Source organism: Chiloscyllium plagiosum, chromosome 8, assembly GCF_004010195.1.
Source record: "Chiloscyllium plagiosum isolate BGI_BamShark_2017 chromosome 8, ASM401019v2, whole genome shotgun sequence".
NCBI classification, from domain to species: Eukaryota; Metazoa; Chordata; class Chondrichthyes; order Orectolobiformes; family Hemiscylliidae; genus Chiloscyllium; species Chiloscyllium plagiosum.
Window position 1 is genome coordinate 12,048,773 of NC_057717.1, and position 19,049 is coordinate 12,067,821.

The window sequence follows — 19,049 nt, forward strand, 5'->3', positions numbered from 1 at the left end:
GTGGTAATTTGTCAGATTGTAAGTATTCTCCTCTTAGCGGACTGGATATACTTTAGTAATTTTCCGCATTGCCAGGGAGATGTCAGAGTTGGAGCCGGAATGAAATAGCTTCCCCAGGGACACGGCTTGTGTGCAGCACAAGTGTTCAGTTCTATTGCAGGAATAGTGTCACGGCGCATGCATTTGTCGTAGCTATTATGCCCAGCTGTTTCTTCATCTCACGTGCAGCAAATCGAATTGATTGAAGACTGGCATCTGTGATTCTATGGGCATCATGGCGAAGGTGATCTGCATCATCCAAGCAAACTTCTGGCTGAGGATGGTGCATACACTGCATTGTTGTCTTTTACACTGATGTGCAGGGTTGTTCCATTATTTAGGATGGTGATATACCTGGAGTCATCTCCTCCAGTAAATTATTTAATGGTCCGTTGATATTTATGACTGGATGTGGCAGGACTGCAAATCTTAGATCTGATCTGTTAGTCTTACGATAATATCTCCCTCTCTCCCAGATAATAGCCCTGATGTTTGGAATGCAACCAGTCAAGTGCGGTAGCTTTAACGGGTTATCATTACGTTTAGGTACACATGATTCTGACTCTGGTGCGTTCACCCCACATTTGTCATTGAACCATAGATCAGCTTGATGCTCATGATAGCCTGGTGGATTATCCTGGGTAAACAGCTACAGATTGTGATTGATTACAATGCTGCTTCTGCTGCTGCTGTTGTCCACAGCGTCTCATGATAGGACCAGTTCGAACTGGAATATCTGCGATTCCATTCTCCTGACCGTCCCGCAGTTCATATCGAGACCCATTCACCCATCAGCCCTGTACACAGTGACCTAACCTGGTTTCTGATGTGGTAACACTTCCATTTTAATATCCTCATTCTGCTGAGGCTTTCTCCCGGGTGTCACGCCTCCTATTTGTTACATTACTCAAACACTTTAAGATATTCATCTGAATCTTTTCCTTTCCCGCAATGCCATCTTCTGTGTTTGAAGTGAATGTGCTTCCCTCTGTTTCTCTCCCTGACCATGATTAATAGCTCTGTAGTATCAGTGGTGCCAAACTTATGGAACCAAGGAATGTGTGCACCTTGTGTTATCGTTTACTTGCTGGTGTATGGACGTCCACGCTGAACAGGGCGTATGAGCAGCTTTGACACACAATTTTGGAACTTGTTCAAAAACAGAAATTGCTGAACAAACTATGCAGGTCTGGCAGCATATTCTGGAGTGATTGCAGAGTTAATATTTCGGTTAAGTGTGCCTTCTACAAAGCTCCCAGATCCTCCAGCAATTTTTTATATTTTTATTTCTAGTATCCATAGTTGTTTGTTTAATTGAAAATTTGTGCTGTACCTAATCTGGAGAAACTCAGCAGGTCTGGCAACATTTGGAGAGACATAGAAACAGAGTTAGCGTTGCAAGTCCAGTGTGACACTTGTTCAGAATTGCGAATGATTGGAAAATTGACTTTTTATTCCCTTGTCAGAGGTAGGGGATGTATGACAGTGTAAAGAGGGTGTGGCAAAAGATAAATCAACTTTTATCAGTGGTGAACGAGAAGATGATGTAATATGGGTTTAAATTAAGATGTGAGTTGGGGAAAGGGGTTTTCTATACTGAGTGCAAGCTAAAGAAGGCACAACCACTTAGGGAGACCAGGAGGAAGAATGTTGACTATGTGGTATTACATAGATTTGTGCAGAGATACATTTTCACTGTAGAGACCTTCGTCCCCTTCAGACAAAGAAATTCAGGTGTTTGCTTTCTTATTGGCACGAGTAAGAGTTTCATGCTGCCTTAATAATGTAATATGGAGAAAACCAAATCACAGTATGAAGTTTTGGGCTGAGTATTGTTTACTATTCGCTTTTAATATTGTTTCAAATTTGCAAATTTTTTTAAATGCTTGGTCTTGAAGTTAATATCAGATGGAGTGTAGGAGGTTGAGGGGTGAAATTATAGAAGTGTATAAAATCATGAGAGACATGGATAGGTTGCATAGCCAACGTCTTTTCGACAGGTTAGTGAACTTCAAACATGGAGGACATAGCTTTAAGGTGAAAGGGGAAGATTTAAAAGGGAAGAAGAAGCAACTTTTCCTCTGGCAGCTCATTCCATGCACACGTCACCCTCTGCATGAAAAAGTGGTACATACCGCTCCAATATTGAAAAGACAGTTGGACAAACATATTAATGGGAAACGGACAGAGGCATTTGGGCCAAGTGCAAGCAGGTGGAACTAGTTTAATTTGGAAAACTTGGTCAGAATGGACAAGTTGGACCAAAGCGTCTGTTTAAGGGTGATAAAGGGCTCATGCCCGAAACGTCGATTCTCCTGCTCTTTGGATGCTGCCTGACCTGCTGCGCTTTTCCAGCAACACATTTTCAGCTCTGATCTCCAGCATCTGCAGTCCTCACTTTCTCCATCAATACTGATAGCCTGACGATGGAAGCTGAGTGCAGTATACTTCCGAGTTTGTGGATGACACTGTGAACCAAAAGACAGGCTGTTATTTAATTAAAATGACTCCCAAAAACAGCAGTTCAAAGGGATTGTAGTGTTTCTGTGTATGAAATATAAAGTCAGCATGCTGATGAAGCAAGTAACTAGTTTGGTTCATGAGGCAGGTTCGTGGGATGAAAAGGTTGAATTATTGAGTACATCTAAATTGGTGAGGCGATTATTCATTGTGCCTGAAATGAATGAAGGTGATATTAATGAAACTTACAAAATACAGAGAGGGCTGAAAGGTAAATGTAGAGAATATGGGTCCACTCTTGGCCAGATTATCGGTACAGAATAAGGGATACCGAATTCAAGCTGAGATGCAAAAAATGTCTTCTTTCTGAAGGTAGTGAATATCTGGAATATCCTAACGCAGACAGTTGTGGGGGCTGGGACACTGAATGTATTTACAGACCGAGTGGAATGGCTTTTGACATATCAGCGAGTTGAAGGATACAAGGGGTTAGCAGAAAAGTGGAGTTGAGCCCTGGAGTAGATCAGACATGTACTTATTGAATGACAGTGCAGGCTTGAGGGGCCGAATAGACCGCTCCTGTTCCTATTTCTTTCGTTCTTATGTTATGCTTTTGGAAATTAACTGGTTATTTTCCTGGAAGTCGTTTTTGTACAATGTTGCATTCAGAGAGGGTGGATAATTTGTTTGAGTTAACTCTGGGTGGGGTATGGGGGCTGTATCCACAACGAATATGGATCTGTAACATAACCCAAGTGGGGAGCAAAAGTTGCAGAGAGGGGAGGCCTGTAAAGAGGGATTGGGGGTCACTTCCTGACTCAGCCTGGATTTTCCAAGTACATTTCTGAAACTACACCTAACCATCGAATTGGCCTCAATCTGCCCCTGTATAGCAGGTCCGAATGGCTGAACGGAACATCAGAACATAGGGCTGACAGACACGATTGGGCCTTTCGGCCCTTTGGCACTATTCCGCCAATAAATAAGGACATGGCTCATCTCATTGTGTTCCCAGCTGCTCTTTTCTCTCCATGCACATTATCCCTGATTCACTTGTCTATGGAAAAGCAGACAAATCCAGCATCGATATAATATAAAGATTCAGCCATCAAACCTCTGGGAAAGAGAATTCCCATTTGAATAAAATCCCACTTTGTGAATTTCTCCTCACTCTGGTTCTGACTGAGTTTGGAGGGTGTCAACCTTTCTAGTCCCACTCCTCCATTACTCACAACAAACTTTAAATGTAACCAGGTTGGTGGTATGGCCGATGATAAAGGTCTCAGACTGGGTCAGGTTCAGTGGCAGGAACAAGTCAGGCAGTTGTTTTTCTTCAGCCACAGAGGAGCATGGTGGATCTGTGTTCAGCACTGATGCTTCACATCACCAAGCAGCTGACTTTTATTCCAACCTTGGGCGACTCTCTATGTGGAGTTTAAACATTCAGCCCGTGTCTGTGTGGGTTTACTCCCAGTGCTCCAGTTTCCCCCCACAATCTAAAGATGTGCACCTTAGAGTGGATCAGCCATGTCAGATTGCCCATAGTATCCAGGGATGTGTAGGTTAGGTGTGTTAGTCTTGGGAAAAGCTGGGTTACGTGGACGAGGAAGGGCTGTCTGGGATGCTTTTTAGTGGGTCAGTGTGGACTCGATGGGCAGAATGCCGTGCTTCAACATTGTCAAGTTCTATCAAAATGACTCAAGTTTGGACTATAAAAACTCCCAGTGTGTATTTACCTGATCCACTGTCCTCAAGGTTTTGTATGTTTAAATCAAATCATGTCTCATTCCAAGAGTAACCTGTTAAAGCCTTTATAATATAATCTCTTCATCGCAGTAAAGTGAAACATCTCTGGACTACTTCCAATGTAATTATATCCTTTCTCAGGTAAGGAGACAAAAAAGTCTGACACACAGATATGACGTTAATTTTGTTTTTGTTAATTTGTTAACTTTTTTGCAGATCATTGGAGACAGAGATATTGAATATTGTTTTGAGACACAGACCGTAAGGTTCATAAATAACGATGGAGTCATGGATGTTTCGGGAATGGGCAGGAATGTACAGTGTGGGAGTAAGGCTGACAGTGGTACAAACTGGCACTGCTCCAAAACATCCAGTAATATAAGGCAAAGCAAAATGATGACATAGATAACATTTTAAAATGTTGACAGTGATAGAATACAGTTCCAAAGCACCATGGGGCTGCTATGTCAATAGAGAGAGAGAGAGAGAGAGAGAGACCACTCGTGGTGGTTTACGCTGAGGGTTACCACACCTCGGGTGATGGGGAGAGGATGAGAGAGCATCCCTTTCATGGTAACGTCTGTCAGCGTGGGGAATTGAACCTGGGCTGTTGGCTTCCCTGTGTATCACAAACCAGACGTCCAGCCAACTGCGTGGGAGACTGTGTAACTGCTACATACAGAAAAAGTCACAGACAAAGGGCAATAGAAATTTTCATAACAAGGAAATCGGTACAGTTCAGAGAACGGTCAAGATAATGGCTGAGGATAAAAATGTTCTTTGCTATAATTTATAGTTTATAATGAGAAAAGTGTTTAGAAGCTATCTTTAGCCGAATGCATTAAGATGAGACAAGTGAAATAATCAGAAATATTAATTGTAATTTGATATTGATAACCATAAAATAAGAATATATTTTTGATTGGTCTACGTAAAATATGCTTACCATTATATAGACGTATAAAGCTGGTGGAATATATTGTTAGGAGAGTCCGTCCCCAATGGGAAATGGCTCGAACAGGTGCTTGAAGAAAACCGGGGTAAAAGGTCTTGAGTGTCGTCTTGTCAGTGACATAAACCCAGGGGATTGAATGTCTGAAAGGTCCTCTAACATGGAGCTCAGGGCACAATCAGATCACCCCGATCTTATTAATACTAGAGCATGTTTAAATAGTTGAATGGTCTCATGATGGATTTGATTAGTATGTGATTTTAAAGACATACATCTCTACTCCTTCCCCTTACGTATTACATACTGGGGCACTGACATTTTTCTAAAAATTGGAATTACTTGGAACGTTGTCTGGAACATTCAATAATTGGCATTCTCCAGAACATTCTATCGCTGTGTGGGGGTATTGGAAAGGTGAGGGGAGAGAGAGAGACAGAGAGAAAGAGAGAGAGAGAGAGAAAGAGAGAGAGAAGTTGCTGCATGCAGTAGAGGGTCAGGTGCAGCATGAGCCTTATTCGGGGGTAGGTGCTATAACAGATATGCAGTGAGTATGAGGGAGCAGAGAGAATACAGTGACCCTTATCCTGACAGAGCAGGGTAGGTTATTGATTTTTTGTCCTGAATTGCTGGACATTTCATCAGATCACAGATCACTGAGCTGGGTGGTGAGCTCAGCTTGGTGGGTCTGGTGCTGTGTTCTCCTCTGGGAAGAGAAAGACCCCTCTCTGTACTAGCCCATCCACCAGAACCTCCGTGCCCCTTCGACAAACCGTGGTGGAATTGTCCCTTATTTATACTCGAGGTAAACTGTGCAGGGCAGCTCCAAAATAAGAAAGCTCAACCGTGTGCCCATTGGCCTTTTAAAGATGGCACCAGTGCCAGGAATCACGGATTATCCAGGGGCATTCGGGTGATGGTGAGTAACTCTAGAAATGATGGGTGACTGAGACAAACTATTGTTAGATTCAGCCCAATGAGTCATACACTCTGCACCTCACTCCCAGTTACAAAGCTGCAGACAAATGCTTATCCAAAATTCTCCATCATCTGAACTGACACCAATGTCCCATTCACCCATCAATCCTGCGAATACTGGCTCATGTTGTAGGATGCTCTCGAAATATCTTCATTTCAGCATTCTGAAACCTGTCAACTTCCATGAAGTTGTCTCTCAATCTCCCTTTCTCTTTTTCACAAAATGATTTTGTTTGTAGGTATTTTAACTGATTCCCCTGTCATCACTTTCTGGCAGTGATTTACACACCCACAGCACCCCTTGTCATTGCACAACGGAGATATGGAGCTGTAAATGGATGGGAGCTGCATATCCTGTCACTTCCAGCATGGGCTGCTAGTTTCTCCACGCTAGGCAATGATCTAACACAGTGTTACTGAACAATGCACTGGGGTGGTGCACACAGCTCTGCATGGTGGGTGCGTAACAGATGAATGCAATGCTATTCACAACACAGCTCCCCACACTGAACATGATACCTTGTCCGCGTATATAGAGCAAGACTTTGGTGTGGGCAACATATCACACATGCTGGACAGACCGTTTTGTCCAGGCTTCTTAATCAATGCACCGGTGTGGTCTGTACTGCTCCCCATGTTGGACAGATAGCTAGTGGATTACTGAGAGCTGCACAGTATTCCATCCTGGATAGATTGCTGAGTTATACTGAGCCTGGTCTGCACAGTACTCATCTGGTCTTATACGTATCTGGGCTGGATCTGTGAGGTGGATTGTGTATCTGATATAAGTCCTGATAGATTCATCACTCATCGAGCTCCACAGTCAAAACCCGTGTTCCTGAAACTTATTGTCCGTTAAATAATTATCCAATTAAAACATGAATATCTGTCCTTCTTGTTATGCACCCGAACAGACGCCTCTCATAATATATGAAAAAGGTCGTCTCGACCTGAACGTTTTCTTATTCTAAAAGTAATTGTGAGGTGCTGTGTTTTAGGTGCAATTCGTTTGGTCAAAATTATTGACATTAAGCAAAACGCAATTTATTCAAACACTGTAGACAAAAAAAAAAACAACAAAAAAGAGGAACTTGGAATAACTTAGTTTATTGGAAAACTTAACAGATTAATAGGTTATTTAATTACTAAACAGGAACTGCTACAATATGGCAACATCCTATAAACTCACACTTGTCCAAAAACCAATTCAGGAAACATATTGTCTGACATGCAGTTCTCTAATCCACGAAGAATGAACATCAAAAGCCAATTCTGAGAGAAATCTCAGAGTGTGTAGCATCCGGGAGAGATTAACTGCCTTCCACTCCTGCTGAGATCCCAGCAATAACTGGTGAAAGGTAAAACTAAGATTCCTGGTTCAGTGAGAGTTTGGCCATCACTCTATAGGACCAGGCCGGGGCTGCAATTAGAACAAGGAATGAACTGTATCTAAACGTCTATGCAACTTTAATAGGTCCCTCAAAAATGCCTAACCCCACCTAAGCCATGCAATGTTGGCAAGATAAATGTCAAAGTTAAATAGAAATAAATAAAGCCAAAGGATGCAGCAGGCCTGGTAATCAGACACAGCCTCAGAAGCCCAGCAATTCCTACCCTGCCAAAAGAGAGGAGAATCACTGAGCTAGTGAAGAGAAAGCATCATCTCTCTGCCTCACCTCTAACTTTACAATTCGTGACGTGCCATTACCCCGATAGTCAGCGATGTCAACATGTCAGGGAGACCAAGTATCATTGTCATTTGTCAGGGTTGTTGTGAAAGGGGTTAAATTGAGCTTTTTGTTCGGTGACTGTGATTGATGTCAGTCTTCATGGATCCTAACTGTGTCCCTGGAGGCTTTCCTCTTCTATTAATAAGGAGCTTTGTTCAAACTGTTATCTTATAGCATCAGCGGCAGTATCATCCTCAAGATGATTTGGGATCAGCAGCTGCAGGAAGAGGAAGAGGAAGACAATCTTAGAACAATAGACTGGAATGTTCCAACAATGGATCAGAATCTGAATGTTTTAGACTGGAATGTTCCAACAATGGACAGGAGTTTATCTTCGGGTCTTTACTGGCTTTCTCAGGATTGGGCATGGTTAGAGTTGCGGATAGAAGCCGTACTGAGGATTATTCAAGTTGGGTACTATCCCATCCTCGGTATTATTGGTGTTCCTGGTAAGCCAATCTCTGCCCATTCTATAAACGTTGTTGAAGGTTATTGCTATTTCGTTTATTTATATTTTAAAAATGCATATACTGTTACCTTCAGTCTCCTTTTGCCCTGAACTGTTTTATGTCTCTTTATTCTCTCTGTCATCAAACCTGCCTACATCTACCTTTATAATATCCTCAGTCTCCAACTCTATCTCAGTGCTGTTGCTGAATTAGCCATCATCTGCCTCTTTCGTAACTTCATATTTTACGGCTCCAGTTCTTTTCTGACCACTTTTCCAGTTCCAAATATTTTGACCACAAACATTTTCTTGTCTCTCCAGTTATTTCACAATAGGGACCTCATATCAGAGTAATAATGTCACTGGCCGTGTAATTCAGATGCAATTCACAGGTACAAGTTATAGCTTTAAAAACGTTGTTTCAAATTCTAACACAGCCGATGTTTGAACTTAAAATCGAAAGACAACAATTGGAATGAAACCTCATTTTACAAACGGCAACCATAAGCAATCAGGATTTCTTTTATTTTTTCACCGATAGCCTTTGGTAAAGAAACTAAGTGTGACAAAAAAAGATCAGCTCCATAATGTCTTGACAAATGGTCTCGCAGTCAACGACAATTGGTGATGGATGACAAATGCTGCAATGGCCAGTGATGCATACATTCTGTGAAACAACAGTATTAAAGGTGAAATAAACCAAGGAACTGTCAATGATGGAGATCTGAAATAAAATTCTCCAGTGTCTGAAAATATTGGAGAATCTCAGCAAGTATGGCAGCGTCTGACCCTACATCATAACTGAAAGCAAGTGGGAAATAATATTATTTTTATCAGGGATGATCGGATGAGTGATGGGGAGGTTAGTTGAATGGATGGAGAAATGTCCAGAGCGATAGAGAGAGACAGACAGAAATGAAAAGCGAACAAAGGGACTGCTGATGTTGAACCAGAACGAAAATAAAATGGGAGCTTATTCTCAGATTTCCCCTTTTCCCATATTCCTGAATATCATGTTAATTTTGATGTGTCCCTGTTTAAACTGAGTTATATTCCCTCTGCCCTTCTTCTCTAAGTGTGGTGATCTACTCCATCTGCAATACATGTGCTGCCATTATAGTTGCTAAGATACAGATAAATGTAATGTTACATTGTCAAATGCTTTTTTGGAGAGAGGAACTGTGAGTGTGGTACTGTGCAGAGATGTAACGGCTTTTCCCCGCTAAGAATAGAAACATTTTCAATGGGTGCACCGTGTGTGGGGGGATTTGACTTGATCCTGTCATTAGAAGGGTAAAGAGAGGTTCTATGGATGCTTTTTTAGGGTTTGTGTTATCAGCTGCTGCGTCCATTCAGAGAGACCCAAACGTATGGTGACCCCCTAAACATCATGGCATAGAGAGAGAACACAAAGGTAAACACCTTCAACGTATTGTCTAGCTATCACCATTGTTAACAGCTAACCCGAGAATGCAATTTAAAAAAAATGTTTTGTGATTTGCGCATGAAAGTAGTGAAATTATCACGGTATTCTAACAAATGAAAGGCTTAACAGACAATCAATGTTTCAGTGTATAATTTTAGTTCCATCACACTGTACGTTTTTGCTAAAAATTATGTGTGTGAGGATTGAGCCCTCCACTTCCACCTGATGAAGGAGCAACGCTCCGAAAGCTAGTGTGCTTCCAATTAAACCTGTTGGACTATAGCCTGGTATTGTGTGATTTTAACTAAATATTTAAAACAGGATGGAGAGGGCAAATAGGAAAATAAATAGCTTTACATCAGCTGTGAGAAACACATTGTAACATTTTATAAGGAACATGACAACTAGACACTTCGAGAATAATGATATGATTTGGTAGAGTCAGCCTAGATTCAGGAAACGGAAATTACCTTGGATAAACCTGCTGGAGTTTGTGGAGATTGTCCATTGTGACATCGACAATTGAGAATCAGTGGGAATAGAGTATTCGAATTTTCACAAAAAGTTTGACACGGTTGAATACTGATGAGTGGGGAATGTTAGAGTCCATGGGTAGGTCGGGGTGGAATTTACCAAATGATCAAAAATTGGATAATGGGCAATATGAAGAGAGTAGTGCTTTTCTCTGTGGGAAGGCTTGTGGGGTATCAGAAGGATCAGTGCCTGGGAAATAGCTATTCGCTTGGTATAAAATGATTCAGATGAGTAGAACAAATATTATGATTCTCATTTATATTTATTAAATGGTGAGATGTTGGGAAGTTCTATTGTTGAAAAGGACCTGAATGTCCTTGGTTATAAATCACTAACATAATTCATACGGGACAGGAATTAAATGATATGATGATTTCAAAATGATTGAAATACAAGAGTTAGTATATCTTTCCCAATGGTGTGTTTTGTTGAGAGAGTATTTAATTGCATTGTGTACAGATTTTGTCAGCTTTATCAATAATGATCTCTTTGTCACCAAGACAATGCAAAGGAGTTTCAACGGACTAAACCCTGGCATGATAGCACCATGAGGAGAAAGGGTATAACTTTGTGTTTAATCTGTGGCCCTGTGAGAGAATAAGAAGTTGAAACTTGATGGCTATAGACAAATACTCATTACATCCCACACAGCTGAATAGGGTGAAAATCCCGTATTTTTAACTGGATGATTGACTCCCGATGGTTTACATGCTGTGCAGAACCCTCATGTCTATTGACAGAGAGGTATAGGCTCTGAATGAACCCTGACATTTTATTGCATAGTTACTATGTGACACTGAATTGAATGTCACTTTGGACACAATCCTGTCAGCAGTCACAATACCATCATTCTGAAAGAGTTAACAATTCCGCACCACCTTCTGACCTCCATGGAGACCATGGGTATACTATCTTCGAGATGCAAGACATCTTGGTGAATGGTTAAAATAGTTGGCTTCATTCCGACTGCGAGAAAACCATGTTAAAGTTACACATATGTACTATGATTAATTAAGCCACGAGGAACAAGATGGTGCAGTCCATCTGTTTATTCCTTGCTCCATTTGTTTGTGAAGTTGCAGCCTCTCTGACACCTTCCTGTTCTTAGGTTAGTGACTTGAGAAGCTGAATGATTGTTTTCTGCCCCTAAGTAACTCCAGGTGCAAAACACTCTCTTTCTGATCCCGTGTAAGCGAGGGAGTGAGCAGATTTCTTCTCTTACTGTGTATTTGGTCGGAGGGACTGAATGAGCTATCACACATCTTGTCCCATAGTTTGATGGGTTGAATGACTTCCACATATTTTTGTGATCACAGATTGAGGTGCCGAATGAGCTGCACCTTTTACTGTGGAAATGCACAGTGTCTAGCAGTGCTGTTACATAAATGTTACCCAGACTTTAACAGCACGATCTTGAATGGTGTCCATTCAAGGTTGCAACAGGAGAATGAGATAATGCAGAGCTGGGCTAAGAAGTGGCAGATGGAATTCAAGCTGGAAAAGCGTGAAGTAATTCCCTTTGAAAGCTCAAATTTGCAGAATTTGGGTTATAGGCAGGGTTGTTTGCAGTGTGGAAGAACAGAGAGATTTTGGCGTCCATGTCCATAGATACCTCAAAGTTGCTACCTAAATTTATTGGGTTGTTAAGGAGGCAAATGGTGTGTTAGCTTTCATTAGGAGGGAGATTGACTTTAAGAGCCATGTGGATATGCTGCAGCTCTGTAGAGCCCTGGTTAGACCGCATCTGTAGTATTTTGTTCACTTCTGGTCACCCCATTCTATGAAGGATGAGGAAGATTTAGAAAGGGAGCAGAGTAAATTTACCAGAACCCTGCCTGGACTGGAGGATAGGTCTTATGAAGAAAGGTTGAGGGAGCTAGGGCTTTTCTCATTTGCTTTAAGAAGAATGAGAGGTGACTGCATAGAGATGTAAAAGATGATGAGAGGCAAAGAGAGTGTGAATAGCCAGAGACTTTTCACCAGGGCAGAAATGTCTATCACCAGTAGTCATGATTTTAAGGTAATTAAAGGAAGGTTTAGGGGAGATGTCAGCGGTAGTTTCTTTTTCACGCAGAGAGTGGTGGGTGTGTGGAATACACTGCCAGCGGTGATAGTAGAGTCAAATACGTGAGAGAAACTTGGGAGACTCTTGGATAGGCACATGGAAGAAAGTTCACGGAAGAACGTAGGTGAGTCTGATCTTAGAGTAGGATAAACGGGTGGCACAAGGGTCGAGGGCCTCTACTATGCTGTACTGTTCAATGTTCTGTGTTCGATGGAAGTGTTTGTTGAGGCTGGAGAGGGAGTTTGACCTGTCAGTGAGTTGAGACTTATGAAAATTTGGACTTTAAAGAGATTTGAGATTAATAGCAGACCAGCGACGATCATAGTGAAGGGCAAGGCAGGCTTGGGGGTGGGGTGATAAACAACATGCTCTTGTTTCTGATGTTCTCACATTCTGTTATTGGAAAGTTAGTAGGTGTTGTTTTTCTGGAAGGTCTGTTTGAATGTTGTGGCGGGAGACCAGAGAATTTTGTGAGCCATCTCTGGGTGAGTTATGGGGACTGTATTCACAATAAAACTGGGTCTGCAACATAACGAATAAATGACAAACACGTTGCAGAGAGGGGCAGCTCTGTAAGGAAAGACGAGGGTTCTCTTTCATAATCATCCTGGGATTTCCAATTACATTTTCCAAATCACCCCAAACTGTATGTGACAATATTGAGAGACTCAATGGTAGCCTCTGTTTCTGGCACCAGTTTATAACAGCAAGTGGTCTCCAACTGCTCCTGTCTAGCAGGTTTGTGGGGCTGAATGGAACACAGAACATGGGACTGAGGATCAGGAGTGGGTCATGAGATACTTCGAGCTTTTTCCACCAGGCACTAAGATTATGGCTGATCAGGTTGTGTTGTCAGCCCCACTTTACTGCCTGTATCCCATTATCCGTGACTCATTTCTTTGTCAAATATTTAACTAACTCAGCTTTGAATTCTTGTAATCAGAGAGGCACCTCAACCTTCTGGGGAAGAGAATTTTCACTTGAAAGTCCCTTTTTAGAAATTTTCCTCATCCCTTATTCAATCATAGAGTCATTCAGCGTGGAAACAGATCCTTTATTCCAGCTAGTCCGTGCTGACCAGATATCACAATCTGATCTAGTCCCACTTGCCAGCATTTAGCTCACATCGCTCTGAACCATTCCTATTGACGTACCTGTCCAGATACATTTAAACATGTAATTGTATCCGCTTCCATCACTTTCTCTGACAGCACTTTCCGTACATGCTCCACACTCTGCATGAAAAAAGATACCGCTAAGGCCCCTTCTAAATTTTCCCTCCGTCACCTTCATCCTATGACGTCTACTTGTGGACTCCTCGACCCTGGGGAAAAAAACATTGGCCATTCAGGCTATCCATATCCCTTATGATTTTATAAACCACTTTCATGTCACCCCTCAGCATCTGACAGTCCAAAGGAAAAAGCCTCAATCTGTTCATCCTCTCCCTGTCGATGAAACCTTCAGGTTCTAGAAAACCATTATAAATATTTTCTGCACCCTCACAAGCTTAACAACATCAATCCTTTAGCAGAGCCAACCAAATTGTACGCAATATTCTTAATCTGGCCTCACAAGCATCCCTGTGCAAGCGCAACATGCGACCCCAACTTTTATACTCAATGTTCTGACCGATTCAGGCAGGCATGACAACTGCATTGTACACCACTCTGTCTATGTGCAACTACACTTTCAAGGAACTATGAACCTTAACCCGTAGGTCACTTTGTTCAGCAACATTCACCAGGGCACGACCTTGCTTTAAGTTACCAAAATGCAAAACCTCGCAAATATCTAAATTAAACTTTTTCTGCCAATCCTTGGCACTTTGATGGTCAACGGTGCCGTTGTATTCTGAGATAATCTTCTTCACTGTCCACTGCACCACGATTTAGATGTTATCTGTAAACTTACTAACCATGCCTCCGATATTCCCATCCAAGTCGTTTATATCCATGATGAAAAGCAGTGAGCTCAGAACTGATTCTTTCAGCACACCGCTGGCGACAGGCCTCCAGTCTGGAAAACAATCCGCTACCTTCAGGACAATTTTGTATCCAATTGGTTAGCTTTCCCTGGATTCCTTGTGACCTAACCATAGTAACCTGTCTACGATGGGGAAACCTTATTAAACAGCTGAAAATGTTTTGCTGGAAAAGTGCAGCAGGTCAGGCAGCATACAAGGAGCAGGAGAATCGACGTTTCGGGCATGAGCCCTTCTTCAGGAGTGAGGAAAGTATGCCAAGTAGGCTGAGAGAAAAGGTAGGGAGAAGGGACCTGGGAGAGCGGCGTTGGAATTGCGAGAGGAAGAAGGAGGTTAAGGTGAGGGTGTTAGGCTGGAGTGGGGGTGGAGCGGAGAGGTCAGGAAGAAGATTGCAGGTTAGGAAGGTGGTGCTGAGTTCGAGGATTGGGACTGAGACAAGATGGGGAGGGGAAATGAGGAAACTGGAGAACTCTGAGTTCATCCCTTGTGGTTGTAGGGTTCCTAGGTGGACGATGAGGCGTTCTTCCTCCAGCCGTCGTGTTGATATGTTCTGGCGTTGGAGGAGTCTAAGGACCTGCATGTCCTTGGTGGAGTGGGAGGGGAGTTGAAATGTTAAGCCACGGGGTGGTTGGGTTGGTTGGTCCGTGTGTCCCAGAGGTGTTCTCTGAAACGTTCTGCAAGTAGGCGGCCTGTCTCCCCAATATAGAGGAGGCCACATCGGGTGCAGCGGATGCAGTAAATGATGTGCGTGGAGGTGCAGGTGAATTTGTGGCGGATATGGAAGGATCCCTTGGAAGTAATGGGGGAGGTGTGGGTGCAAGTTTTGCATTTCTTGTGGTTGCAGGGGAAGGTGACGGGAGTGGAGATTGGGTTGGTGGGGGGTGTGGACCTGACGAGGGAGTCACAGAGGGAGTGGTCCTTTCAGAATGCTGATAGGGGAGGGGAAGGAAATATATCCCTAGTGGTGGTGGAAATGACGACGGATGATACGATGTATATGGAGGTTGGTGGGGTGGTAGGTGAGGACCAGTGGGGTTCTGTCCTGTTGGTTATTGGAGAGGCGGTGCTCAAAGGCAGAGGAGCGGGAAGTGGAGGAGATGCGGTGGAGAGCATCGTCAATCACGTCTGGGGGAAATTGCGGTCTTTGAAGAAGGAGGCCATCTGGGTTGTTCGGTATTGGAACTGGTCCTCCTGGGAGCAGATGCGGCGGAGAAGAAGGAATTGGGGATATGGGATGGCATTTTTACAGGGTGCAGGGTGAGAGGAGGTGTAGTCTAGGTAGCTGTGGGAGTCAGTCGGTTTATACTAAATGGCCGTGTTGATTCTGTCGCCCAAGATAGAAATGGAGAGGTTTAGAAAGGGGAGGGAGCAGTCTGAGACGGTTCAGATAAATTTGAGGTCAGGGTGGAAGGTGTTGGTAAAGTGGATGAGCTGTTCAACCTCCTCGTGGGAGCATGAGGCAGCGCTGATACAGTCATCGATGTAGCGGAGGAAAAGATGGGGGGGTGGTGCCAGTGTAGCTGCGGACGATGGACTGTTCCACATATCCTATGTAGAGGCAGGCATAGCTGGGGCCCATGCGGGTGCCCATGGCTTCTCCTTTTGTTTTGAGGAAGTGGGAGAATTGGAAAGAGAAGTTGTTCAGAGAGAGGACCAGTTCAGTCAGTCAGAGGAGTGTGTCAGTGGAAGGGTACTGGTTCGTACGGCGGGAAAGGAAGAAGCGGAGGGCTTTGAGTCCTTCGTGATGGGGATGGAGGTATACAGGGACTGGATGTCCATGATGAAGTTAAGGCGTTGGGGACCGGGGAATGCGAAAATCATGGAGGAGGTGGAGGGCATGGGTGGTGTCCTGAACATAGGTGGGGAATTCTTGGACTAAGCAGGACAGGACCGTGTCGAGGTATGCAGAGGTGAGTTCGATGGGGCAGGAGCAGGCTGAGACAATGGGTCGGCCGGGGCAGTCAGGTTTGTGGATTTTGGGCAGGAGGTAGAAACAGGCAGTGCGGGGTTGTGCGACTATGAGGTTGGAGGCGGTTGATGGGAGATCCCCTGAGGTAATGAGGTTATGGATGGTCTGGGAGATGATGGTGGTGGGAGGTGGGGTCATGGTCAATGGGGCAGTAGGAAGAGGTGTCCGCAAGCTGGCATTTAGCCTCAGCGGTGTAAAGGTTGATGCACCAAACTGCGACCATGCCTCCCTTGTCCGCCAGTTTGATAGTGAGTTGGGGTTGGAACGGAGGGAATGGAGGGCTGCATGTTCCGAGGGTGAGAGTTTGGAGTGGGTGAGAGGGGTGTAGAGGTTGAGGCGGTTAATGTCATGGCGGCAGTTGGCTATGAAGAGATCGAGGGCAGGTAAGAGGCCAGCACGGGGTGTCCAAGTGGATGGGGTGTGTTGGAGGCGGTAGAAGGGGTCGTCAGAGAGTGGGCAAGAATCCTGGTTTAAGAAGTAGACGCGGAGGCGAAGGCGGTGGAAGAATTGTTCAACGTCTCGCTGAGTGTTGAACTCGTTAATCCGAGGCCATAGGGGAATGAAGGTGAGGCCTCTGCCGAGGACCTTATTGAACCTTATTAAACACCTTGCTGAAGTCTGTGTAAACAATATATACGACAGTGCCTTCTTCAATCTTCCTTGTCACCTCTTCAAAATACTCAATCACATTAATGAGACATGATTTCCATCACACAAAGCCATGTTGACTATCCCGAATCAGTCCTTGTCTTTCTAAATGGATGGAAATCCTATCCTTCAGAATCCCCTCCAACAAACTCCTCTACATTGACGTTAGGCTCATTGAGTCTATAATTTCATGTGCTTTTGGATCGGTGTTCCCTTTTCTAGTCCCACTCCTCCATTGGCCACAAAAAATAAATATAACTAGTATGGTGATGTGGCCAAGGATATAGTTCTCAGAGTGTGTCAGGTCATTGTTAGGAACAAGTCAGACATATTGATATAGTCTGCTAAACCAACACGTTTATGACACACACACACACACTTGATAACAAACTGAAAAGCAAAATATCTGCAAAGTTAACTTGAAAGAACTTTGTCCAAATATTGTTCGAACTCATGACCAAAGGAAAAACGAGAGTTTGAATCAAATGCTGTTCTATTTATAGAGTAATCACGTCCTACAGCATGGAGAGAGGCCCTTTGGCCCAAACGGGTCCATCTGACCCAAATGTCCATCCACACTAACCCCATTTCCCAGCACTTGGCCCATAGACTTATCTTCCTTTCCTGCCCATGTATTTGTCTAAATGCCGTTTAAGTAGTGTTAATATAAATGCTTCAACCACTTCCGCTGGCAGGGAGTGCTTCAACCACTCCCTTTGTGTACCACTCACTGTGTAAAACAGTTTCCATCAGTTTCCCTTTTATTCTTTCCCCTCTCACCTTAAACTGATGTCCTCTCATCCTCAATTCCACAACTCTGGGAAAATAGGTTGTCCATTCACCCTATCCATGCCTGTCATAATCGTGTGCACATCCATTGGATCCCTCTCAGTCTCCTACGCTCGAAAGAAAAAGGTTCCCACTTGTCCTACCTCTCCCTGTATGTCACACTGTTGAGTCCTGGCAATATCTTTGTAAATTCCGTCTGCACACATTCCAATTTAAATCATTCTTCTGATCGCAATGTGACTCAAACTGAACACAACACTACAAGTGCAGCCTCACCAACATCCTGTATAACTGCAACATTACCTCCCAATTTTCACTTCCATGTCCTGACCGATGAATGCCAGTGTGCCAAATGCCTTCTTCACTGCCATGTCCACCTGTGACTCCAATTTCAGAGAACGGTGTACCTGAATTTCAGGGTTCCCTCTGATCTACTGCACTCCTGAAAACCCTACCATTAACCATGAAACTCCTACCTTGATCTAACTTTACAAAAATATTCCTCGGCCCACTTCTCCAGTTGATCAAGGTCCTGCATCAATTTTTGATATACTTCCTCACTGTCCACGATACCACCTATTTTAGTGTCATCTTCAAATTTACTAATTATGCCTTGTACCTTCTCAAGAATATCATTGACATAGATAATAAACAGCAATGGACCCAGCACTGACCCCAGAGGAACGTCATGTGTCTCAGGCCTCCAGTCCAAGAGCACCCTTCCACTATTACGCTTTGCTTACTACCATCAAGTCAATTGTGTATCCAATTTGCCAGCTCATTCTGGATTCCATGCGATTATAACCTTCCAGAATAGCTTATCAATGGTAATCTTGTCAAAGGCCTTACTGAAAACCATACAGACTACATCTACCGCCCTGCTCTCATCAACATTACTGGTCACTTCATCAATGAACTCAAATTTGTGAGGCATGATATCCCACTCACAAAGCCGTGCAATCTGTTCAGTCTAAAAACAAGTATTTATAATAATTATTAAAATTAATAATAACAAACTAATAAATAAAAATAAGATGACATTTTCAGTGGAGAATAAACTATCCATGGTATGTTGTATTGGAACTTGCATCATGGGTGAAGGGCAGAATAGATTGTGTTGACAACAAGCAAGCGTGGCATGGTGGCTCACTGCTGCCTCGCAGTCCCATGGATCTGGGTTTGATTCCAGCTTCGGGTGACTCTCTGTGTGGAGTTTGCACATTCTCCCTGTGTTTGTGTGGGTTTCCTCCGGGTGCTGCACTTTCCTCCCACAATCCAAAGATG